This window comes from Corvus hawaiiensis, chromosome 26 (genome assembly GCF_020740725.1).
Source record: "Corvus hawaiiensis isolate bCorHaw1 chromosome 26, bCorHaw1.pri.cur, whole genome shotgun sequence".
In the NCBI taxonomy this organism is placed as follows: Eukaryota; Metazoa; Chordata; class Aves; order Passeriformes; family Corvidae; genus Corvus; species Corvus hawaiiensis.
Genome location: NC_063238.1, coordinates 11,344,846 through 11,370,870, shown reverse-complemented (window position 1 = coordinate 11,370,870; position 26,025 = coordinate 11,344,846). Strand labels below are relative to the sequence as shown.

General features: G+C 40.8%; 1 protein-coding gene across 5 annotated transcripts in view; it reads left to right on the top strand.

Annotated features, from left to right (window-relative positions):
* The first annotated feature begins 2,666 nt into the window (after positions 1 to 2,666).
* NCOA2 (nuclear receptor coactivator 2) overlaps positions 2,667 to 26,025 on the top strand; it is a 189,801-nt gene continuing 166,442 nt past the window's right edge. Inside the window, exons 1-2 of one of the 5 annotated variants that reach the window (XM_048286206.1) lie at positions 2,667 to 2,869; positions 12,442 to 12,521. The gene's annotated coding sequence lies outside the window, so the exon portion shown is untranslated. The remainder of the gene's footprint in view (positions 2,870 to 12,441; positions 12,522 to 26,025) is intronic. The other 4 variants (XM_048286207.1, XM_048286205.1, XM_048286208.1 and 1 more) reach the window with 4 other exon arrangements.

Sequence of the window (26,025 nt, the reverse complement as noted above, 5' to 3'; positions counted from 1 at the left end):
ATTGAAAATATATGACTGTACTGACAAGGAAAATATGGCTGCATTCAGATTTTGAATTTTTTCCTGTTAATTTAGGGAAGAAAAAAAAAGTTATGAGAGGAAATTCAACCAAACTTCACTGAAAACTCAAAATAATAAAATACTTCTCTTGATGCTAAAGTTCTCATCAGGAAAGGTTTGTAGATCACAGTGAATAATCAAATGAATGCATAAAGTGATGTTATGAACGAAATAGCAAGCAGAAGAATGAAGGGGAGGAAGGTTAATACAGGAGGATGACAGGAAGCTTGTATTACTCTTGTTTAGAATGGATGAAGCTTTTGCTGAAAAACTAAGCCCAGCTCTAGTCAGCACAATGCAGCAATGGTGACACTGGAGAAGGTTCAGAGATGAGCTGTAATGCTGAACAAAATCTGCACTGAAGTGTGTTTATCAAATCTATTTCCCATCTGGAAGATGGTCCCTTCCCTTTAAAGAATAGCAGTTAGGAATAACGTAATTACTGGTCTTTGCATACAATGATACTTGTAGCCAGGGCTTTGGGTTTTGGCCTTAGATGACAAAATGTATTTGCTTATGAGTTAGAAGCTTGTAACAGATTTCAGTGGATCTGAGCATATGTGTGTAGTTAAATCTCCTCTCCCACACAGTTTGACTAGGAAACTTGGCCACATAGGAGCCAGGGCTTTTTGTCAATGTTGAGACCATAAACTCTGTGTTATATGGGCTGTCTCTTATACTCTTACTGCAGCAAGTTAAAAGATCTTCCTTGCTTTTCCCAGTGGATTAAGGTATTAGTTTAACAAAGATCTTTGGTTATATTAAAGAAGGTGTGACATTAGAAAACAAAAAATCAAGCTTTCATAAATAAGAAATGCTGGAATTAAAATTATCTGTGCAATTCTAAATTGGACTGTCTATGGTCATAAAATTAAAGACCTACTTCCCCCCCCCCAGTGAACACCCATTTCACTTTGCATGGGAGAACGATTGAATCACAACCATGAGGTAAATGAGATTATTGCCTATCTGTTAGTTTACTTGCCACAGAGATTTGCACAGATATGACAAATGAGGTCAGAGGAAAAGCTCTATCTCTCCAGGACTCTTTACCCCTTTTTTTTTTTTTTGCTGGGTGGTTTCTTTTTCATTTTTTTCCCCTCCAAATATAAGCTACTCTTACTTGTTATGTTATTTCAAGGTAATATTCTGTTCTGTCTGTTCTACAGACAGAATTAACCCTCAATCATTTTTTTGCCTGCCTGTGTATGGGCAGGGTGGAAGAACTTCCTGAAGACTAAGTAATTTCTCTGCCAAATACAACTGATAGGGAGGGACATTCAGAAAGGTTGTCCTCTCCAGCTTCTGCAACCCAGTGCTGGAGCCTTGTCTTCAGTACAAAAGTACTCCAGCTAAAACAGTGGCATTTAATGTGTATTGGATCTCTGGTTACTTTCACATCAAAGCTCTAACTGAGCATAAAAAAAGACAATCCCTCTACCCCCATCTCTAATGGGACTAAATTCAAATAGATCTCTGATGGCCATCCCTTCCATTTCTGAGTTCTCTCACTAGCAGAATAAAATGTTGCAAGTCTTCAGCTACTTGATTGCAAAGACTGTTTTCTTTACCATGGGGGAGGAGAGTGGGAAAGAGATTTCCTTTAATTTGTTTGGAGAAACAATTGAACTATTTTTGCCCAATGCAAGAAAACAGCTTAAAAAAAATTAATTCAGACAAGTACGGGAAATTGTATGCAGCACAGTGGGGCAAAATGTAACCATCTGAAAAACAAGGATTATGATCAAAAAAATATTGGGCGAGCCTAATTGCAAGCAGAGTTAGCTATACCACCAGGAACGATATATAATCTGCAGATAGCTATCGAAAAACTTGAGGCTGCACATCCAGGTTAGAAAATGTCAAAAATAACGACTGTTGCAGTGTGGAAAGTATAACTCACCATTATCGATATGTGTGAAAATGTAAATCTTTTCTTGTAAGATAGGATTTCTGCGTCATGGATTGCTTCTTGGACTAAAGGGCAATGTTTAACAATCGCCCTCCAGTTCTTAACAAATTTTAACTCATGTATCCACTCCTCCAATCTAGAGAAAGCCTGCATCTCAATCCTCTTGCTCCCATGAGTGAGATACAGCTGACACGATTTTCAGCATGCGTGTCTTTTCTTTTTCTATTTTTTTTTTTTTTTTCCGGAGGCAAAGAAAGGAAATAAGACTGTATCCCCCCGCCTCGCTTCCCTGTTTTCGTGAATATGGGCCACTGAAAGCCGTAAAAGGGCTGACTGCTCCGGTCCCGCCTGGGAGCGGAGTTCCTCCGAGGACGGATAGCAAAGGGCCACAGCCAAAGTCTCTCCCTCCGAGGGCGAAGGACTTTGTTTTACCCTTCCCCTTTCTCCCCGGTTCGGGTGCCGAGGAGGAGGCTCCCGGGAGCGCTGCGCAGGGCTGCGAGCGGGGCGGCTGCCATTGTCCCTGCGGGCGGGGCGCGGAGCAGCCCCGCGCTCCGCCGAGCGGCAGCGGCGAGGGGCGGTGGCGGCCCCCGGACCGCGCCGCGCCGCCGCCCGCCCGGCCCAGCCTCCCCCCGCCCGCGGCCCGGCCGCTGCCGCCGTGCCCGGGGGCAGGGGGGAGTGACTTGTGCCTCCCCCTGCCTCCTCCCCGTCCAGCCCTCCTCTGGGTAGAAGGGGAGGAGGAGGAGGAGGAGGAGGGCGAGCGGTGGGAGGGTCTCCATTGAAATAAACAAGCAGGCAGTTATTAAAAAGGAACATGGCGGCCGCAGCCCCAGCTTCAGCTTCATCTTACAAAGCGAAGGTCAGCGCTGGCGGCAGCGGCGGCAGACGGCACTGACCCCGGTAACGGCTCCCGCACGGCCCCGGCGCGGCGGGGGGTGTGCCCGAGCCCCCGCGCCCGCCCGGCCGCTCCGTGTAGCGCCGGGGGGACGCCCGGGGCCGCGCCGGTGCGCGGAGGGGCGGCGTTGGCGGGCGGCACCGCGGCCGCGGCCAGGCGGCTTCCCCCGTGCCGGCGGCGGGGGGAGCGAGGTGGGGGCTGCGGCCCCTCCGTGGGGAGCCGAGGGACCGCGGGGCCGCCCCTTGCCGGGGCATCGTGCTCGCACCCCCGCGCCCGGCGGTGGGGGGTGGGCGCGCGGGGTTACTTCTCCGGGACGTCCCCCTGTTTCGGCGAGGGGGGGGGGATAGGGCACTCCACCCTGCCGGGCCGAGGGGGGGCCGGTTGCCTGCTCCCAGGCCAGGCGGAGGTCGGGTGCCGCCTCTCCGCGCCCCTGGCTGGGGGGAAAGTGCGAGGAACCGGGAAGGCGAGTGCTGATCTGGGGGTCAGGGACTGCCCTGGCCGGGCCAGGGAGGATGGGGCAGCAGGGTGTGATTTTGAAGGGATTGTTCAGGACGTTCCCCCTCACCCCCACCACGCAGCAATAGCGAAACTTGAGGGAGGGTCTCTCCCCGATGACAAAAGGGGTGATCTGGGGAGCAGAGCGGCGCACGCCGCCACCTCTTCCCCGGCTGACAACGGCTCGGTGCGCAGCGGCGCGGGCCGCTCCGCGCTCCGTCCGCGGGGCCGAGCCGGCCGCCCCCCTTTCTGCGCCGGGCAGGGACCGCGGCGCCCGGCGCCTTCTCCCCTTCCCCCTGCGCAGGGCGCCTCGCCGCCGCTCCGCGCCCTCAGGGGACGCGAGGGGAAGGAGGGGGCGAAGCGGGCAACTTCTCTAACTTTCTGCGCGGGGGCTGTGCCTGCCCGTGCGCGCCGCGCAGCGCCGCGCCGGGCCGGGCCGGGCCGAGCCGCGGGGGCGGGCGGCGGGGCGTCGCAGCTGCGTGCGAGCACAGCCCGGGGCGCCCGGCCGCCGCCTCCCCGCGGCCCGGGGAGGGGTGGGGGCCCGGCCGCCGCAGTGCCGTGTGTCTGCGTGTGTGCGCGGGGCGGGGAGCGGCGGCAGGAGGAGGGGAGAGAGGAGAGCAGTCGGCCGGGCGCGGGGGCCGGAGTCCCTGGGCGGGTGCCGCTCCGCTCCCTCCCGCTTCCCCGCAGCGGGCGGCGGCTGCAGGCGGGGAGCTCCGCGGCGAGCGGAGCCCCACGCGTGAGGCTCGGGGGAGGGGTGCGGAGGTGCCCGCCGCCTCCGCGGAGGGCGGGTGCGCGGCCCCTCCCCGCCTCCGCGGGGGGCGATGTGTGCGCCGCCGCGGGCACCGCGCGGCTCGGAGGCTGCGGGGTGAGGTGTAACCGGAGCCGTGTCCCTCGCCTCCCTCTCTGCCCCTCGCTCCTTTGCAGCCGCTTGGGCCTGAGCGTTTCCCCCAGCTCGGGGACCGCGCGCTGCTCTTGCCGGAGAGGGGCATTCAGGCCGTATAGTTTGCGGGAGACCTGCCTGAGAGCCTGGCAGAAAAAGGTGGGGGGGAGGGAAATTAAGAAAAAAGGCAAGGAGGTTGCCGGTAGTCACCGGGAAGTCGTGATATCTCTATATCATGATTTATAATTAGTTTGAGTAAACCTGTATACTTCAGTCTGAAGTGTGTGTATGTGGGACACTATATAAATACACTTGTAATTTAGTAGGGAGAGTCTCCTTGTGAAAGGAGAACAGCCTGCTTGTTCGATAATAATCAATTGTGTTTATATTTCTTTCTTTTTCTCAAGAGTAGTAAGAAGCAGGAGAATAGGCTTTAGAACTCAACCCATGATGTTTAAGTATAATTTGAGCTAAGCATATAGTGCCTGGCTATGGCAGTTACAGTAGAGCTCTATTGCCACTGTAAATATGTAAGCATTTAAGACTGCCAGTCTTTGTACTTAAAGCATTTTTTCCGTTGTTGTTCTGCCATTGTGGCTGAAGGCAGTCATTTGGATTTTATCCCTTTGGGTTTTTTATGTACTGAACTATAAAAACAGCTCTAGTCAGTTAATTTCCGGGCTTCTTATAACCCAGTGGCAGTGTTGGGCCACCTGGTGGGCTCATCTCATGGGGGAATCCTCTGGCAGTGCCCAGAGGGAGGGAGCTGCTGGTCCCCTGTGTTGGATGCTCTCTGAGAAATTACCATGTTGTACCTAATTTTTAATGTCATACTGAAACTGTTACTCCCCAAAGCAGGGATCTTGTTTGCTTGCACACGGCTTAGTGTGAATGGAAACTGGTTGTTTTGTTGCACTTGGTGTAGGTACTGTGCCTCTGACGTTTTTCCAGAACATTTGTTTGTTTACATTAGCAGTGGTGTCACAAATAGGATATAGCAGGCTTGCACATATTTGCGCGTACAGACACGTATGCAAGCGCTTATGGACACTCATGCATTTGTATCCCTTATTTTGGCATTTGTGGTAACAGCTCTTTGGGGACCGGACACAGAAATTGGCTCTGTTGTGCCGTGCAAGATAAGGAAAGTTGTAAATTGCCCCCAAATGGTTAATCCCTAAGTTTGAGAAGTGCTGTGAGAAGCTTAATGTTCATAGGAAGTCTTCATTATCTACAGACTTGAAGAAAATACTTTGTCATGGACTCAACCTTCAAAAATATTGAGAACAACTTTAAGAAAAAAGGTTAATCTTTCTAACATCATGCAATATTTTGAAGAATCACATTATTTTTAATATGCTTTTATCTCAGTGGGTGTTATGCAATAAACGCATGTGAAACGTGCTGCAACCACCTCATCTTTTTAGCCACTGTACTCTTTTATTTCACATAAAACCTGAAGATTTCTCAACTTTGTATTTTCTCAGGCTTGTGGTCTTTACTAGGGGGAGAATCTGTGTATGATGTGGTTCTTCAGCGACTCTACAATGTCTGAAAGGCACTTCTTTACTAAGTGTGTAAATTCCTCATTGTGTGTCCTGGTGGTGTCAGTGCTAAATTTGAAACTCAAGACATTTGGGGAAGGAATACATTATTGCCATCAAGAATGGTACTTTTGGAATCAGTTTACATTCTTAAACTGGAATTGTGTTATTTGAGAGAGAAAATAAAGGTTATTTCTGGTGGAAACATTAGAAAATACAAGGGTTTTATTCACATATAGTGTAGTGTATTGCATTAAACTGAGACTCTGAAGTAAAAATTAATTACTTAAGAATAATGTTTATGTTTTTATAATAATTTAGGGTGTAGCTTGCTCATTAGAAGGCTGAAAGGCTCTGTTGAAAGAGCCATGTAAACTGTCTGTGTTGGCATTCTCAACTTTTCCCTCCGTCTTCCAAAAAACCAGTAAGAGCTAGCCCATCTGCAGGGATCCCAGATTTGCAGCAGGAAGAACAAAGTCAGTGAGCGAGCCAGCTGCTGCTACAATGCCCACTGTCTTCTGCTCCTTGCCTTTGTTGCTGATGTCACTGTCTCATTGGCAAAATCTGGGCTTCTGCGCTCAGCTGGAGTTTCTCTAGCACCTGACACCAGAATTGCAGAGGCTTAAGAGGTCTAAGCCTTGAGGATGCTGTCAGTTCATTTGGAAGAAAAAGACGAACCAGAGACTGCTACCAAATTTAAATAGAAACGTAACTGTCTTTGTCTGCCGAGCACTAATAGATTGTGCATTGGAGAAAGGGAACACTGAATTAAAACTGTTCTTGCCATGTTCAGTTCTTTGTACATTTGCTGTGGCTGGCCTCCCTAAATAATGCAGTTTGCATGCAAGTAGGTATATGTAACAAATTCCACACATTTCTTCGGTATTCTTATAGGCATTAAAATGCTCAATATTCATTTATGTCCATGTTTGGCTTTAGAGGTCAGAGGTTAAATGTGTTGTTACAGTATATACTCTGCTGTGTGACACAGCATTTTAAACTAAGAACAGAGTAACATTGATAATTACTTTGTAGAAGGCATATAACAGCATCCATTCATCCACCCATTTGCTGCTGTTAGTTAACTTAGTTACAGACGGCTACTCTGGCAGGATCCCCTATTTTTATTTTTAAATGAGGTGAAGTTCACTGCACTACTTTATTTTTGTTAGTTGTTAAAACATTCTTATACTTCTGGCAGCAGATAATGACAAATTCTTCAGTGTAGTGCTGGGAGCAAGGGAGGCGGAGAGGGAGAAACAGGGAGGGAGAGGAGGGGAAAAAACCCTCCTGAGCATATGGAGACATCCAGAAAAAGATGTGCATCGTCAGCTGTGATTCCATTGTGTGCTTGCAGACAGGATCTGAGCTCTTCTTCTCTTGGGAATTTAAACCTTACAGAAGTATTCTTTGGCTTTTACCCGCCAGGATAATGGAGCTTAGATAACATACATTTCATGTATTTATTATAGATAATATTTTGATAATATTTTATGATTTCAGGGAATAAAATACAGCTGCCAGGACTCCTGCTCTGTGTTGGAATAGCATTTTAAACAGTAATATGTATTGGTGAAGTGGTAACTTTGAGTAGTAAGAATAATTTGTAATATTACATCAGTGGTTATGTATTATGAAGGCATCTTACCAGTTCTACAGTTAGTAGTTTGTCAGCAGTATTTACATTATGCAAACACTCCCTATTTTAATGATTCAGTAGCTTAGCCTTTTCAAAACATACCAAGTAGAAATCTGACATGAAAAATGACAGGTTGTATGGTTTAATCAATTTAGGATACAGAATTAGAAAAAAAAACAAAGACAAAAAACGCAGGGAATTTTTAAACAGTTTTAAGACAAAGCCATTTTGTCAGTGTTATGAGTCTTCAGAAACAGCATTTATATGATGGAAAAATGAGTGGAAGAAATTAATTTTCTTTCATTCAGTCCTGCATTTACCTATTACCTAGAACAGCCTTTCCTCTCCTGAGCATCTGGAATACTTTTGCTGATTTTTTACAATTATTTTGAGTTGATGAATAGTTTGAAAAATAGATCTTGAATGTGGTAGATTTGCTGCACTGCATTTTGTAGCTGTTTATGATTTTTCAATCTTTTTCTGTGGAAATTGCACGTTATTCAAATTAAGGACTAATGGAAATTTTCTTTAAGAGTTTTATGGATATGTAATGGAAACAATTCCTATGGAAAATGTATCGTCATTGGAGTGCTTGACATCTTGAAGTTTGAAATTCGTTCATTAATTTAAATGTCTGAAGCTATACCGCAACATATTAACAATATGCACTTTTTTTTCCCTCTGCAGCTGCATCATTATGCTATTCCAAGTCTTGCATTTCCTTAAATGGCTTCCATAACAATCTCCCATTAATACAGTTACTGACAGATATTATTTTTCGTTTGCTCTCATTTTAGCCGTTACAATTGATAGTAAATCTCACTTTTTCTGTGAGTGTGTGTTCCCATTACTTAGATATTCAGAAGCTTCTTTGGAATGTGCATTTGCTTTTTGCAGCTAAGATGCAATGCCCTCAGTAAATCCTATTTACATTTTTCTCTTTGTTTTTAAACTTCAAGAAGTTATTTGCTGTTTGAAAAGGAAAACTTGTATTTTGCTGGAATAGTCCACTACTAATGGATTAATGAAAGGGCAGAGAGTATAGGAGACAAATTAATTAAAATATCTACTGAATGTGTTGATTTATGCATAAATCTTAGACAGTATGGGTCACGTGAGCTTCTATGAGGGGGCATAGTGAGAACATTTATCTGCTGCAGTGTTGACTGAGAGTTGCTATTTTGATGCTTTTTTAGTGAGCTATGTAAGACATATTGTTGCTCCTGGGTGGGATTTATAGTGGGCATATCACAATTGGCTGCTTTATTGGCTGCCTCAGTGGAGAAGCCTGGGATTGAAGAATGGGCATGGAAAGTGAAAGAACATTTTGCTTGTTAGGTCAGAATTATTATGGAATTTTACTCTTACTCTGCCTATGCTGTAATTCATCTGTGTGTGAACAGATTTAGTTTTTCATTGCTGTCGGTATTGATCTCTAATGAGCCTTGCTCATGGATTTTGAAGAAAATCACTCCAATTAAAAGCAATGCAGTTTGTCACCTATTTGTACCCCATGGATTATGTAGGAGATACTAAACTGCATTTAAAAAGAAAACTTCTTGAGAATAGAGGAAAGTCTGCCTATGAATAAATTTGATAGTATATACTGACACTTCTATTACACATATTTTTATGTACTTAAAAATTCATCATATGCCTGTGTGATGGAATTAGAAATTAATAAACAAAAACCCCAAAAACCCAAAGCAACCCAAACCCCAAGAAAACCCAAGGTCATAGGTTTTATTACTTGTTCCTCTGAGAGTTCAGGTATCTATCGTCTGAGCTACAATGGAGATTGCTTTTCTTCATTCTGCTTACACCATGCTTTGATTTCACAAAGTAGTTTTTTAGTCCTTACTCTTTACTCTTCCAAAATTATTGTCAGGACTTGCTGACCAACTACTTACATATTCTGAGAAATACATGTGATTACTGTTAACTAATTCCACTTGCTGTCCTCACTCAGATTTATACCTTGGTCTCCAGATACATGAGCAATGTCCTTGTCCTGTTTGATCCATTTTATGAAGTAGATTTTGTGGAGGAAGATCGAGTGTATACAAATAAATAAATTATTTATTTTAACAGTTTTCAATTATATTCTCTAGGAGAAAAGCTTTGTATTTTTCCAAAATTAAAATTTACAGCTAAAAATGCATTATTTTCTTTAAATGTGTCCGGAAGAGTTGTTGCAGTTATCTTGGGTGCAAAAAAAAAATCAACTTGTTGATACTTTACAGGCTATAAAATGTAGCTCTAACAGCATAAAGGTTTTTTATTTTAATTGCTTGCCAATTTTTGTTGGCATTTGCAGTGCAAACATACTTCTGCTTGTTTTGCTGGATTCTTTAAAGCGTTACTTTGAAACAAAGATACTGAATTTTTCATGAGGCCTCAAAATATTTTCTTGCTACAGTTCTGTGTGAAGCTAGTGATAACTGCACAATGGTGAGATCATTGGTGGCTCCTTTTCTTCTTAGTTTAAGAATGATGGAACATGAAGACTGGATGTAGATGAGAAAAGCCTCACTAAGCTCACCAAGTTCATGCTCACTAAGCTCGCATGCTGTGGATGATCTCTTCCAAGTATGTCTGAAAGTGGCAGTTTTCACTCCCTTTTAGCTTAACTGTAGTTTGTAGTGTTGATGTTGTGTGTTTTGTTCACAACAAAGTTTTTATGGACCAAGGAGGTAAACACATCTTAGGTACCTGGAATAGAGACCAGAAAAGGAAGAAGTGACTGTGTACGAATGGAAAATAAAGATGTAAAGTGCTCTATAGTCAGAGGACAGACAGTGTATTATTCTGTTCCATGTCAATTGCTTTTAGTTGGGATTTTTGACCTTTAAAACAGTTTTCTTTTACTCTTTGTGGCATGGAGGATTGGATGGTGGTGTTGGAAAATGGCAGGTGTGGCTGTGGTGTATTCCATTTTTATATCATAGCTAATGTTGATTATTTGTGTATTGTTCGAGGCAGAGACCTGCTCTTCATGTGGGCCTTTGCGCACCACTGTTAACAGAGTTAGGCCACTGTGAGACCTTGCTTCATGCAGGATTAGTTTCCCTTGAGTTCTGAGGGTCATCCCAGGAAGCTCCTGAGTCTTGTGGGATTGGGTGTAAATTTGCATAGGCATGGATAGTAGTTGGCTTGCTTTTACTTCAGCCTCCAGAATGGGCTTGAGAAGGGAAGGCAGAGGACTAACAGATAATTTCGTTGTCCATAACTTCGTGTTAATCACCTTTTTTCTCCACTGACAGCCTAGTTTAGTTAGAGAAATATATCTGAAATATACTAGATAATACTTATCTATTCAGGTACATGAGCCTGTCACTAGCTGCTGTATAATTGAAGAGTTTTATTTTGGAAGAAAGATCTTGTTAGTCATGTTTTTGTGTTGAAGGTAGTGCTTCTACTGTGAAGCTATAATGCATTGTCTTTATTTTCAGACAGTGTTATTGTTAAACATTTTATGAATAGAACAAATGAAAATCAGCAAAGCTTGTCCTTTCTGGTGGGGCCCTGTGGACACTACTGTAATGGTCAGGAGCCACATTACTTGTAGAGACTTCTTGAGCTGCCGTATTGGAGGCCACAGAGACCAGGAGGTGGGATGCAAAAGTAGGGAAAAACAGCAGGAAAATAAAAGTAAGCAGCCACATTAGTTGTCAAGAAACAAAATGGTAGTAGAGTACTCATTCACCGGTGCACAGCAGGTAAAAGACAGGAGCTGAGTGGGAAATGCTTCTGTTTGCACAGGCAGTGTCATGTTTACTGCTCCTCAGTGGAAAAGGTCTCCCCACTGTGGGCTGGGGCTGCAGCCCCCATCTGCTGGTGAGACAGTGACTTCTCTTTGGTGTCTCCCTGAACTGCCAAAAGATCTAGTAGCTTACTTAAAATTTTATTCCAAAACAAGATAATTTTTTCTGTCAACGAGGATCCACTCAAAGCCCTGAGTCTGTGATCCACAGATCTTGTGTGCTGTTTGGACATTCCTGAGGAAATAATGTAGTCTTATCTTCTGTGTATATATTTTATATAAGAATACTTCTTTGTTACTAGTGCCCTTGAATAGTCTATTACTGCAGTGGTATCCTGTCTGTGACTGAAAGAACTTAGGCAGAGTTTGTTTGAAGAAGGTTTCTGTAGGATGGCAGAAATGACAAGGAATGAAGTTGATTCTAAATTCCGTTTCTCTTGAGGCATAATTAGTGTGTGCTTTTTTTTTTTGCTGATGACTATTGTAGTGTATCTTCCGTTTTATTTGTGTTCTCGTTTGCTTTATGTTCTGACTTTTTGTTTGTCAGAATAAGAAAGCAGAAAACTCTTCTTTGGTAATTTGCTTGGATACATTTGACATAAAGTGCTATTTGACCTTCAAACAGAAATGCAGGTATATTTATGTGGGCAGTGGCATGCTCCTCCTGCCTTGAAGAAATTATTTTGCTGTGCAATGTATGGCCTCTGTTCTATGGGACCCTTCACTGCTTTATGGGACTTAATACTAGTGAAAGGCTTTCTGTTCACTGATGCTTGTCACTTGGGTCAGGAGTATTGTAAATGGGGGCTGAGAGAAGAAACATGCTTCTGTACATGCAACTTATAATAATGGTAGAAAGAACACCAGTTTCTCCTTTTTAGAGATTTGAAACTAGTGTGCTATCAAATCAAGCAGTCAACCAAAAAAGGAACCGACCGCTTTCAGAGTTCTCGCAGATTCTTTAGTGAAAATAGAGGCTGCATACTGTGTAACTTAATGTAAACATTTTAGTTGCTATCACTGTGAATTTGCAGTAGGCAGCAGGTAGAAAGGAAGTTGTGTGCCTGGAGTGATTGTGCAACTGGAAGGGGGTTGTAGTTATGTCTGGAAAAGCAGATAATGCTCTGCAAAGTTTCTGTTTCCCTCCTTGTGTTATGCTTAAAACAGCAATGTGCTAAACATCATATTTTTGTTTTTCTATGCCCATCTCCAAAAAAAAAAAAAGACTAATATTTTTCTCTCAAATTTGTTCCTAGCATGCTTGAGATGTATCTGAGTAGTGAGGCCCCCTGCACACACAGCCCCTAGAAATCATTGTCTGCATCGCTGAGTCTTGGTGAGTTGTCTATATCCTATTGTATTTAATTGGATTGTGTTACAGTTTTATCTTCATTGGGGGTTTTGATGTGAGATGTCTTAAATTGATTGTGTGGATACAGCAGAACAAGCCTTGGTTTTAAGTGCTGAGTGGAAATACTAACATTTTAGAAACTTTGAAAAGTAATGCCGACTGCTTATGGAAGCAGAGGGTCCTTGCTTTGGTGCCAGGACCAAGAATGGGACTTAGTGCTGAGAAAGAATGTCACATGTTGATCCCTTCAGCCTTTCTCATTAGGTTTGTTTGATATTTTATACTGTAACTAAGTATAATAATCAGATGTGCTGATTATGGTCTGTCTTATGGTGAAGGTTGAATATGAAATAATACAAGCTTTTCCATCCAACTCTGTGCACTAATAAATTACTTAAATAGAGGCTTGAAATTGGTATAATGACACTGATGACTTAAACTGCTTGTTGCTCAAGAATTAGTGTCTGATGACTCCATCAGGCAGTGCTGTGCCTGTTTAACTCTGCTCTCAAGAAGGGATAATACCACTGAGAATTAGAGAAAGAGACCCCTGCGGATTGTTTAAATGCAGACTAATAATAGTTTGGTAGTGCAGTGAAAGAAATAAATGCTGTAGAATACAAATGCTGTGGTTTTATTTTAGGTATGCTTGATATATCAGTATATTCACTTGGTATAAATCTTTTACAACAAATACGCATTTGAGATTTTATGTGAGAACCTTTTCAGTGTACTCACGAATAAATGTTGTCTTTTAACATGTAGAGTGACTTATTAAGGTCAGAAATATGTATTTTTGAGGCTTGTACGCTAAATATAGAGGTGGGAAATGAGCCTGCTGAAAGGGTTTTTAGTTGTTCGAGGGATGACTGTTTATAAAATGCCAACCAAATATGGATAAAATTATGTATGTCCACATCAGGTATCATTTCCTCTTTTGATAATTATGTTCAGTAGTTTTTGCAAGCTAACATTTTTCTTTAAACTTTCCTAATTTTCTAGTATCAGGGAATAAAAGCAGGTTAAGCAGTTTTCCAGTGCTTTTCTGTCTTTTCCCTTTTCAGCTCAGATAAAACACTTTGTAGTTCATTCTAGTCAATGAAGTTTCTGATACTGGTTAATAATTTGTTTTGTTTTATATTAACTTGAAAATGCTTAGCTACGGAGATGTTATTACTATTTTACACTTATTACTTACACCATATTAATTATTATTTATTTACACTACTTATCTGGACTGCATAATCATAATGTGCTTGTGCAGGTCTTCTCAATAATGATCTGCTCTTGTAATCATTTAAGCAAATTGTTAAAAAAAGATGCAAAGACTCTAAAATATTGTTTTCCTAGTGAATAGCACTCAGAATGAGTTAGGTGTGTGTAATAAAGAGAAAAATGTCACTGCTGTGATTCTCTATAGAGAACACAAAATTTTATTGTCAAGTTGATCATATGTTTGTTTTCAGTTGTCTCAGTTCTAATTTTTGATTAAAAAAACTAACATATTAGAGAAATATTAAAATAAAAAGCAATTTGCATATAATTTCTTGTGGTTTTTTCCTAATTAATTTATGTGGAGAAAAAAAACCCAACATGTCTTTTCCTTAATGTTGCTACATTCTGCACCAAAACTATAGATTTGGTTGATACAGTGATAGAAAATAATCTGGTAACTTTACAGATGCTGACCAAAACACAGTTGCTGTGTTTAGGAAGTTCAAAACCTTTAATAAGAGCAAGTATGACATGAATATTTGTATATGAAGTCTATGGTGATGAGAGTGAGGAATAAACCACTGTAAAAAATGGGTGTCATGAAAGAATTTATAGGGCAGGGATGAAGTAGAGAAGTAGTTTTCACTCAAAATATCCTTTTGCTTTAAAGTGTGTGGTTATCTCTGTGTTCCTGTTATAGACAGTTCAGCAAAAGTAGGTTCCATAAGCAAAGGAATAGTTTAAAGTTTTGGTTTCATTGAATTCCTATTGATTTTCGAATGTCCAGGGTTTCAGTCCTATGGTTTGACATACTTGCATGTTCACCTTCTCTGTTGCAAGATCAAAGAGCTGTAGTTGTTTCTTTTAACCAGTATACCCATCTGAAATTACACTAGTGTTGGAAGGATGTATCAGGTGGAGATTCATTTAAGAAGTACTGGCCTTGGCTTCTGACTAGTGTTGCCTGTGGAATTACAGGTGTTGGGTTTGACCGTATGTTGTGAGACTGTATCACCACTGTGACTGAAATTGTGCACATTCAGCTTGTCTACCACTGTATCAAGTCTTTTGGAAAGTGAAACTACTGCTTAAAACTTATCTGGTCTATTTTTCATACTAGTTGAGGTAGTGGGAAGCAGCTGCTGTGTGCTAACAAAAAAAGGGATGCAGTTAAAATGGTGATAAGTTTAGACTTACAAAAACTCAAACAGCTAAAATATCTACTTTAATTCCTAGTCTAAAGTTACCAGTCAGAAAAAAATTTTTTTTAAAATCTCCCTCTCCTTTTTTCTTGAAGTGATCTGCTTCGTAAGGAATATTTCTCAGCAAAAAGAACATAGAGAAATCTCAGTTTTCTGTCACTCTTGATCTGGAGAGTCTGTTTCCATCTAACTGTAGTGATTTCACTGGCGTTTGTGTTGTAGTTAGTGTCAAGTGTGATAGAAAATATCTGTGTGTCTATTCATTCTGACTTATAGTGCTCGTTGTTTACAGCTGTAGTAGGTATCGAAAATTTTGACAAATGTCTCATTTTTGACTGTGTTCTCCTAATAAATGTGCGTGTAAAGGGAATGCTGTCAGAAAATAAAGTGCAATACTGAAACTGCCTTATATCGAAACAAGTTTTAAGAGCCTTGGGTATTAATTTAAGGATGCAAACGAGGAACTTACAGTAGATTCCAAGTATCAAAAATGAATACGGCAGAGCTCACTTCTATGAGCTTGCAAAGCGGGGCTGGAATGGTGCTTACCTAGAACACTGGAGTCAGTTCAGAGCACCCTCATTCCCACAGAAGCTGTGTTTCTGAAATAGGTGAAATAAAATACAGGTATGTGTAATCCTTAATGAATCTGGTCTTCTCTGTGAGGGATACTAAATCTGCATTGAATTGGTTTGTGATAAATAAAGGGAGTGTGTTTCCATTGCTGGACCTCAAAATTGGAGAGTTGTGTTTTGCATGAAGTGTGGTAAGATTATTCTGTGTTCAGTCACTGCTGTTCAGCAGCGACATAAGTTAACATGAATTGCCTATGAAGATGCTTGTAAAAGTGGATGCTTGATTATAGTGAATTTAATGTAATCAGCGTTAAAATGATACTCCTAATCTGAGAGTGAAGTTCTGTGTGGGTGGTACAATGAGAACTGAAGTATTAGGAAATGAGCATCTATTGAGATTTATACAATTGCACCCTAAAGGCTTTTTTCTCCTAAAATTGGAACTGGGAGCTTATGAAAAACATTATTTTGTGGAAAAGTTGAAATTTACACAAATGTAATATATTGCATTTCTTTCCTTTAAAATTTATGAAAATTTAAAGTACTGTAGAGAAATTTTATGCTTGCAACTAGGAGAACTAGATTTGTTAGTAATGAAAGTACTTTTAAAGTACTTTTGTAGTTTTGAGGCCACAGCATTCAAATTCATTGTAAAGCTGGATTAAACTATTCACATATATGTAAAACTCATTAACTACTGTAAACGGATTTAAATGGAGTGCTCTGTCAGTGAACTTTTTACTGCATTGATGGAACCAAACTTAATATATATCCAGGACTGTTGAAAATGCTCATTCAATTGATTGAAGCTTGCCTTTTGTATGTAGTTATATCCTGGAAGATTATTTTGAACAGTGCAGTTTCAGTGAGATAAATAAAAAATATTTAGGAAATGGGATCGCTAATTTGATTTTATTCACTTCTTAAATATTGGTTTTGACTTTGTAATGGACTTTGCTAAGATTTTTCATTTCTTACCTTGATAGGAACCTTTTTATATGGACAAAGTTATACTGTATTAGCATTAGCAGAAGAAATAGCTGTCATTATCATCTGTGGAAAATCAATGTATATTTTATATATAGATTGATGACATTGTATCACCAGTATTGGAGCCTAGGAATTCTAGAGAGGTCAAGAGCAGGACAACTGAGCACTTGCATCATCAGAGAAGATGAGATACATTTACTTGGGCAGATTTTCCTCTGGGCCTGCCCTTAGTCTCTGAATTGGGAAGAGTGAAATATTTACACGGCTTGGCTCTTGACAGTAAATAGCATTAATTAAATACAGGGCTTGAAAATGACACTGGTATTTCAGATGAAGGCCAGTAGATTTTGCCTTGGCTTCCTGGAAATTGAATTCCAGTTGTCTGTTTATTTGACAGCATTATAGTACAATACTTTGAGGTTCATGGATAGTTCTGTACATTAAAGTGGGTGAATTTTTCTAATACCACCATGTGGGGATGTTAGGCTCAGAAGACTTATGTGCTATCATGGTAAGCAAATTTGTAGATGATTATAATATAAAGTGTTGTACAATGTGTTTCTCTCTGATTAATTTGCTTTAATATTAACTGAACTGGCAAGAAATTACAGGTTTTCTTTTTAAAACAAGCTTTGGATGTTGAAAAACTCAGATGCAAGGTCCTAGATAAGTCACAGAAGTTCAGTATTAGGAAAATGATTTAGAAATATTGGTGAGTATTACAGTATCACTGTGCAGGGTTCTAACTATTCAAGTATGTTACAGAAACCTCCTTTAGTCATCTCACCACAGCCAGAAAAGGGTACTGACACTCCTGTGTACACAATATTTGCCAGTGTGTAAATGCATTGCTAAAACTCTGTTTGCAACTGTGGCCATGATACATGAAGAATATACTCTGTTCTCCTATTCCAACATCTGTTTTTATGGTCCACATTCTTCCCTTTTTTTCATTTTCAGTACTTTCCTTCCTTCAGTAATCCCAAATCAATAAACTACAGTGTTCTCTATACACCAAACTCTGTATCTTTCAAAATGACAGCAATAGGCAAACTAGGAATATTTAAAATTAGAACTGAGAAAAGAATTAGTTTTATAGTAGATATTGCAATTTGGCTCTTCCTTGAGGGAAGCTGTAGTAGTGTCAGGAGGAATTAAAACATTTCCATTCACGTTTTTTTAGCATGTTTTTCTTCACTTATATTTGAATGTTCTCACTTAAACTTTAAAACATTATCCTTGCAAGTAACACATAGAATTGAAGATCCCTTTTTGCCTTGGATTCCTTTGTCCTTCAATCTCTAGGTACCTATTTTACTGCTTTAAGAGATGAGATATCCCTTACATTTCTTTCTTCAGGTTATGAGCTTGAAACTAGTGTGTGGTGACACAGTTTAATAGTATTTTAAAATGGGATAAAACCATCAACATTTCTCTAGAAGTAGGTGGCCAACACATATGAAATTTCACTTGGGTTAATTTTTATGGCCTTTCAGTTTTCAGTTGTGGTTTTTTGCTTGGCTTCTCTTCACAGATCCTGGTTAACTGTGTTTTAATTGCTTAGTCCTGCTGAACAGACTCATGTAAAACTTTTTCTGTCTGGAGCTACACTACGTAACTTCCAGAAGATATCCTGTGGTGGAATTGGGTTTATGTGCTGATGGTACATGAAGCTTGATGCATGACTACTAATATTTGAAATTTTCTTTGTCCCGGACTGTGATTTTAGTCTTTCCTTCCTTGTGAGCTTACTCTTTTGTCAATATCCAAGTTCTAGGCTCTTGATCTGCTGTACTGGGTTTGCCTGGCCAAGCTTTGGTAGCGGGTGGATTCTTTGAGAAGCTGCCAGAAGCTTCCTCCTTGTCCAGCAGAGCCAACCCCTGGCATCTCCACAGATGTGCCACTGGTCAAGGCTGGGCCAATTAGAAACAGTGGTAACAGCTCTGAGACAACATATTGAAGAAGAAAAAAGTTCCTGCACAGCTGTAACTGCAGCCAGAGAAGAGTGGGGCAGGAATATGTGAGATGAACAACTCTGCAGACACCAAGGTCAGTGCAGAAGGAGGGGGAGGAGGTGCTCCAGGCACCAGAGCTGACATTCCTCTGCAGCCTGTGGTGCAGACCATGGTGAGGCAGCTGTGTCCCTGCAGCCCATGCAGGGCCATGGGGATACAGAGATCCACCTGCAGCCTGTGGAGGAGCCCCACACCGGAGCAGGTGGGTGCCTGCTCACAGGAGGCTGTGACCCTGTGGGAGGCCCATGCTGGAGCAGGGTCCTGGTAGGACTTGTGACTCTGTGGAGGACCCACAGGGGAAGAGGCTGTCTTTGAAGGACTGTACCCCATGGAAGAGTGACCCACACTGCAGCAGTTTTGGGAGAGCTGTTGCCCATGGGATGGACTCAGACTACAGCAGTTTGTAGAGAACTATTGCTCCAGAGATGGACTCACTTTGGACAAGTCCATGGAGAACTGTTTCCCATGTGAGGGACCCCATGTTGGAGCAGGGAAAGCACTCCTCTCCCCCAGTAGTGCAGAGACATCGAGTGATGAACTGACCATAACCCCCATTCTCTCTCTTCCTGCACTGATGGGGGAGAAGGTAGAGCTGGGAAAGAAAGAAGGGTGGGGGGAAGGTGTTTTTGAGGTTTTCTTTTACTTCTCATTATCCTTCTCTGATTTTGTTAGCAATAAATTCAGTTAATATCTCTGATTCTAACCTGTTTTGCCCATGATGGTGTTTATCCCAGTCCTTATCTCAACTCATGAACATGTTGTTATACATTCTTTCCCCTGTCCATCTGCAGAGAGGAGTAAGAGAGAGGTCTTTGGTGGGTGTCTGGCATCCAACCACGGTCAACCCTCTACATCAACATTGAAATATTTGAGGAACCAATACTGGCGAGTCAAACTGTATAACACTATTGTTGCCACACTTAAAACATACTCAGTATAAATCTACAGAAGGCAAAAAAACCCCAAACCCAAACTACCCCAAACTAAGCCATCTTATATTAGATATCACCTGCTATTCCACCACTGTCACACCCCAACCACACCACTATCACTACTGTACACCACAGGCTATATGCCACAACCTAAATGGTTAAATAGATTTGTTATATTAATTTTCAACTTTAGGAGCTTAGTGCCAAATATGCTCTGTATATAGCACATATGTTTCACAATAGTATGTATTTATTTTTGAATATAGGCATGGAAGTATGCATATGGTGCTCTGGTCCTGTTTTAGGTACTGTGGGCACTTAAAGGGGGAAAAAAAACCCCTAACAGCCTGCTGCTGCTGAACTTGATTCCAGTAACAGTAGTTATCAAAGTTGCCTCCCACTTACTCGTCCTCTTATTTGCTTCATCACTCAGTTTCTGAGCTATTTCCTTCCGCCCCCAGCTTCCAGGAGAATTGTTTTGCGGTCTTCTGATACAATCTCATAAAGCTTTGGGATAGTCCCATGTTTTGGGTCAGGACAGCTTGATCCGTGGTTGTGAGACTCTTACTAGTGAGTTAGACTTACTCGTGTGTGTGTATTTTGAGGGGAAATTGCTTACTGGAAATTTATTTTTGGCTAGCTTAAAGCTGTTAATGAGTCGGCTTGAATTTCATAAGTAGCTTCATTGAGGAAGGGGGGAAAAGTCCCTGCTAATCAGAAATGCTTTAATGGCTCTCAGGAAATTCTGAAATGAAAAGTTTTGGATTTCAAGGCTAGAGTCACAGCAAGACTGAACAGTCAGTAAGCCACAGGGAGCCACCTGTGTGGCTGTCGGTACAGCTCTGAGCGGGAGCTACTGCGGGGTGCAAGGAGAGGGCTCTTGCAGGGCCATCATCTCAGTGGCACAGCCTGTGCCCCGGGTAGAGGGACAGCTGACAGGTCAGATGGCTTCCTGGCCTCTGGTCTCACTTCCTGGCTGCTGCTGGGCCCAGGGTGGCCCTGCCTCTCTCCATTGTGCCAAGCTGGGGACAGGCAGGTTGCCAGTGTTTTACAGCTGTGGCTGAGTGTGTCACCCACTTCACCCAGGATGACTGCAGGATATGTGCCTGCAAATGCACCAGCAGACCTGGACATCAGGGATACACCCATCTTTGCCAAGCAGGGAGAGGCTGGAGGGTGGGATAGCTGCATGCCTCTGCCTTCTTCTGAACACTGGGATGTGGGTGCACAAGATGGAGGAGGGAATCGCACTGCTCCTGATTCAGAGCAGGGGTTTGCTTTTGGGTCTCCTGCCTCTTAGGAGATGGCTGCTGTCTCTGGGCTGCTCAGTGTTTCTGGGCAGAGCATTGCTGCTTGTGGAATAGCTCTGCTTTTTTATTGTTGTGTAAATACTTTGTCAGAGAACTGATTTTCCTACACTGGAGGCGAGCATCCTATCTGTTTCATGTGTCCTACAGTAAAGGACAGTAGTTTCTTCTCTTGCCTACTTTTATAGATGTAATTTATTTATCTGCTACTCCTAAGGTTGTCTTCTCAAACAAGGTACTGCAAAGGAAGCTAAAGTATACATTCACAGATATATTTAGCAATTATATCCCCTTGTGGATGTTCTTAATGCTTTGAATAGCTTACCCTACTTCGACATGAAGTAAGCTATCTGAAACAAGGGCATTTTTTTCCTGGTGAATTGACTATTTGTGCAACTTGTAATAGCTTTAAAATATGTGTTTTTCCTGTTCAGTGGCTGAAATGAAAAATTCATTATAGGCACAGCTCTGCTCCTCGTATCAGATGTATCATTGTCCATAATTAAATGGATCCATTTGACTACAAAGATGTAATACAAATTAAAGTTTCACATGGTTGCCACTGCTTGTGCCATCATTTTTCCCCAAGTCTATTGCTAAGGTCAGTGTGAGGTATTTTATCATGTAAAACTGATGAATTTTTGAAAACCTGAAAAGATCAAAATGAGACCTATTTAGATATCTCAGAGCAATTGAGAAGTAAAAATGTGAACTATATAGAGAGTGTCTGGCAATGGTAGAATTGAACTCTTAAAAATTTAAACCCTTTAGGGAATACTTTGTGTTATGGTGGGAAGGGCCATATGCTGTAACTTTCTTGCTGATGACATGATTTGAAGGCTGTTGTTACTGTTCTGATTTTGTAGAAATACTGCTGTTTAAGCATAGTGGTAACTTCTTCATAAATGAGTTGTACTCCATTCTGTTACACACATGTAAATAATTTTTGCTCAAGTTGTATTGGGGAAGCTGAGAAAGGACAACTCTGAACCTGCCCTTAGAATTTCCTCGGGGGTGTAGGGACTTTTTAAGAGACAAGATTCTGAGAAGGGAAATAAGGTTTCGTGCAGAAAGTTTGAGCTAACTGGCAGTGCAGGAAAGATGAAAATGTAAAATCCAATATTGGGTCAAACCTGTTTCTGCTAATATTTCACTTGCATTAGCTGAATGTAAGGACAACATTGTGTTTTATTGGTTTTCAACTGATTTTGCTTACTACTGGCAGGGAAGGAAGTCAGTAAAAGGGAATTGGTATTTTCTTACACAGACAATGTCTTGAGGAGCAGAATAGATTCATATAACATGGTTTGCTGTGAGGGTGCGTATCTGAAACAGCATGAGAATTTTTATTTCTTATTTTAATAATTAAAACTGCGTGAGTTTTTGTGTGTGTTTTTTTTATGTTGTAGTTTGTACTGGTAGTATTATCAGTTTTTAGTTCTGTCTCATTGATTTGTTTAGGATACCAAGTGACATCAACCGCACTTATGCCATGCCAGTGATGGGTTCTGTGGCTTTTGCTGTGCTAAGCTTCTGCTGTTGTGTTGAACAGGCAGTTAAAAATATTTATTTAGGCTGGCTTAGGGTCAGCTACAAAAATGGAACATGCTGTTGCCTTAGACAACTTATTTTTTTGGTTTTTTATCAACAAATAATTTACTTAAGGTGTCAGGTATGTTTTGTAGAATTTGGGGACTTGCAATATTTGCCTTGCATGCGATTGAAATTTCCCTGTAATTGTACCCATGGGAATGAACTTACATGGGTAACAACTGGGCTGGAGCTAGACCTCGTGCTAGGGAGCCAGGGGCTTATTCTTCAGTGCCAGGTTTGCCAGAAGTGTACTAAACAAGTCACTTGAACTTACGTTCCTCATTTTCTTAGCTGTAAAATGGGGTCAACCCATGTTATTTTCGCCATATGCAAAATTCAGATTCATTGGCATTTGTGGATTGTGTTGAGAAAATTAATATATTTATGTATTTAATTTCATAAAATGTAAATCAAATACCTGCTTCTCTCTACTGGTGTGAATTAATACTGAAATTGTAAAAAAATGCTAGAGAGAACTTGCCTATTAAAACATTGCAGCAGTGGCCTTTTGCTATTTTATTAAACAAGAATCAACCTAGATTGTTTTGAGTTAGCAGTATTTTTGTCTGCTTTTGTTATGAGATAAAACATCAAGTATTGACTTAACTTCACATTTCACGGGAGAAGAATTAAAAATTATCCCTGTGAAGGGTGACTATGGAGTTACTCTTTGAAATTCTAATTTAACACTTCAGTAATGGGTCAAGCCTGCTCTGAATCCGTTGTGGGATTATTTGATTTGCTGTCTGGTTAACCTCAAGGAAAATGGGATGTCTTTAAATTACTAGAGGTGCTAGCTATCACCTTATAATGGAACCAAAAGGTAAAATTTGTTGTTTTAAGTTAGGATTGTGACCTGATAACTAAGGCGTTGTATGAATGGGGCTTATTTTTAAGCTCTAACTTAGGCTGAAATTGTAGGGTGGTGATTTGGGGGATTTTTGTTGTTTTGTTTTTGTTGTTTTGTGGTTTGGTTTTTTGGTTTTTTTTGTTTTGTTTTGTTTTTTGTTGTTGTTGTTGTTTTTTTTTTTTTACTTACCATCAGCTTTCTAATTGGAGATTAATATAATTGAGGGATAAGGGGGAAATGTCTTCTTTAACAGGGGGGAGTTGGGGTTAGGGTTTTACTATTTGTTCTGTTTTCAGCGTTATTTACACATGGCAAAGTTTTTATTTTTTGTTTCTTCTATTTGTATAAATGTTTTGTGACCCAATAGGAAGAATCTGTATTTTTTTCATAATAAAATTGATTATGAAATTAAATTCATGTGACTGGAACTGAAGGGAGTTCTGCTTTTTATAAGTAAATAAAGAAGCAGCTTGTATGTTTTGCAAGTTTATGCATGTAAAGTTTATCCTGCCAAAACATTTAAAATTAATTTGCAGATTACTGAAATACAAGTACTCAACTGTTTTATGCTGTGTCATACATGAAGGGAGTATTTGGCAGTTATTTAGTTACTTGAACTTGGGGGAGTAAAAGAAGGGGTATTTCAGTTAAAAATGAATTCACTCTAACATTTTGTTTTTCACAATTTTATATTGGAAATTTGGTGTATATTGCTGTTACATTTTTTTCAGCCACACTTCACCTTTAAAAGTCATATAACAAAACTACTCATATCTCAGCAGATTACTTATTTCTCTGTCTTACAAGTTAAATTGAATTTTTAAAAAACATCTATAGTTTGTGATGTCATGGGATAAAAATTAAGACAATGAAAAGCTTAGCATAATGCATCATTTTTAATGATGAGGAGTATTGAATGGAGACAAGCTGTGCAGTGTACATTGCATATACTGAGAAAATTCACAAGACTTTTTGACATCAGTTTTGACATGAGTCGTGGGCTCAGCTCCAGCACTGCTCTGAGTGTTGCCTGTCCTACAGAACTTTCCATTGCCAATCTGCCACACACCACGTGCCTGTATTTCACTTAAGATTTCTGATTTGAGTAACTGGGTCTATACATAGTTTGAATTGCATATTTAACAATTTACTTACTGTTGCTTCTGAGAATTTTTTGTTCCTTTTTTTATTAATTCAGCTATATTTATTATAGTGTAGATTGATATATATCAGTTTGAAATAAATTTTAAATTGCATTTCAATGTCTTGTATCATGTTTCTGAAGTTGGTAATTGATATGGAGATTCAAGTCTTGACCAAGTCTGAGGATTTGCAATTTTAGCAGGAAACACTAGGTAGAAGAGCATGGTCATCAGTTTTGTACACGTATAGGGGAAGGCAATTTTTTAGGATATGAAAGTTACATATGTAACTAACATAGTGCAATAAGGATTCTGAAGAGAGAGAAAGGCACACATTTATTTTACAGTATTTCGATCAAAGGTTTGTTTACAAAAGGAAAAAAAAAGAGCTGTCTACTGCATTAAAATGGATGTAATGAAGTGCTAGTTGCAGCAGAAGCAAGCAGGGCTGGGCTTGCAAGCCTCTATCTGAAGAATTGCTAGCATGCACAAGCTGGGCTGCTTTTCCGCTTCAAGCTGGATGGCTTTCTGGTGATAGGAGAGGTCCTACAGCCACCCATTTGCTGGTTACTAAAAATAGTGGTGCTGGAGCAAGAAGAGTCCAGCAGCACAGCATCAGAAAACCTCTGCAACCCTCCAAACACTAAGATTTAACAAGTAAATGGTTAAAATACAACACACCATCTCTCTGAGGTAGGCAGAGTTGCAGGCCAGCTCATCTTGTGAGTCTGGCTTGGGCAGCATTCCTCAGAGGTCACTCATTTGAGCTTTTGGGGAAGAGGGTGGCTTTGAGAAGCAGAGGCAAAAAAGCTTTTGTTAGGGAGTGTTTGATTTGCTTCTCTTGTGTTTTCTAGGGGGGGAAATATTAACCAAAGTGTCTTGGGGGAGTATGGGCAGTCAGTCAATGGCCAGACAGAAACTTCAAACACGAAGTATTACTGTGAAATAGAAATCCATAGATTGGGGCTGCTATGAACAGTGAAGAAGAGTGATTTTATTATTGGCAGATGAAGTCCACCTTGATTTGCCTTTCCCTTAACTGTGAAGTGACCCTTCAGAAGGTGAAAGGGAGCTCAAACTCTGATTAGCTGCGATTTAGAGATTTCCTGAATATAAGGTTACATGTTTTGCCAAATGATATGGCCACAAATCATCAGGCTTTCTCTAAAATTCCAGCTTGGCTTAAAGAAGAAAAAAAGAACACCATGTAATAACATAATTTACACAGGCTGTTTCATGTGACAATGTTTTGTTTTTTCTAGCTACTGTTTTCTCTCCATTTTATTTTTTAATAGTAGATCTGTAGTTGAGGCTGTATTTCAGATGTGCCTCTTCTTCAGTATTTATGTACAAAACACCATTAAGAATAAAAGAAATGCAGATTTTTTTTTCCAAGCTTGCTTATAGCATGCACAGAGAAATGATAAATATGTTCAAAATTCAAATGGAAAACTTTTTTAGTATTGTAGGTATTATTTGTCATGAAAGAACTAGTCACTCAGCAAACCATTTGTGTAGGTAATTCATAAGACATTTTCTCTTTGTCATCACAGCATTTTCTGCAGTGGCAACAACTGCTTTCACGTGAAAACAGTAGTAAGAACATGTATTGATGTATTTTTAATTTCGTTTAATGTAATTGAACACCTGGAAGTAGACAGGACCATA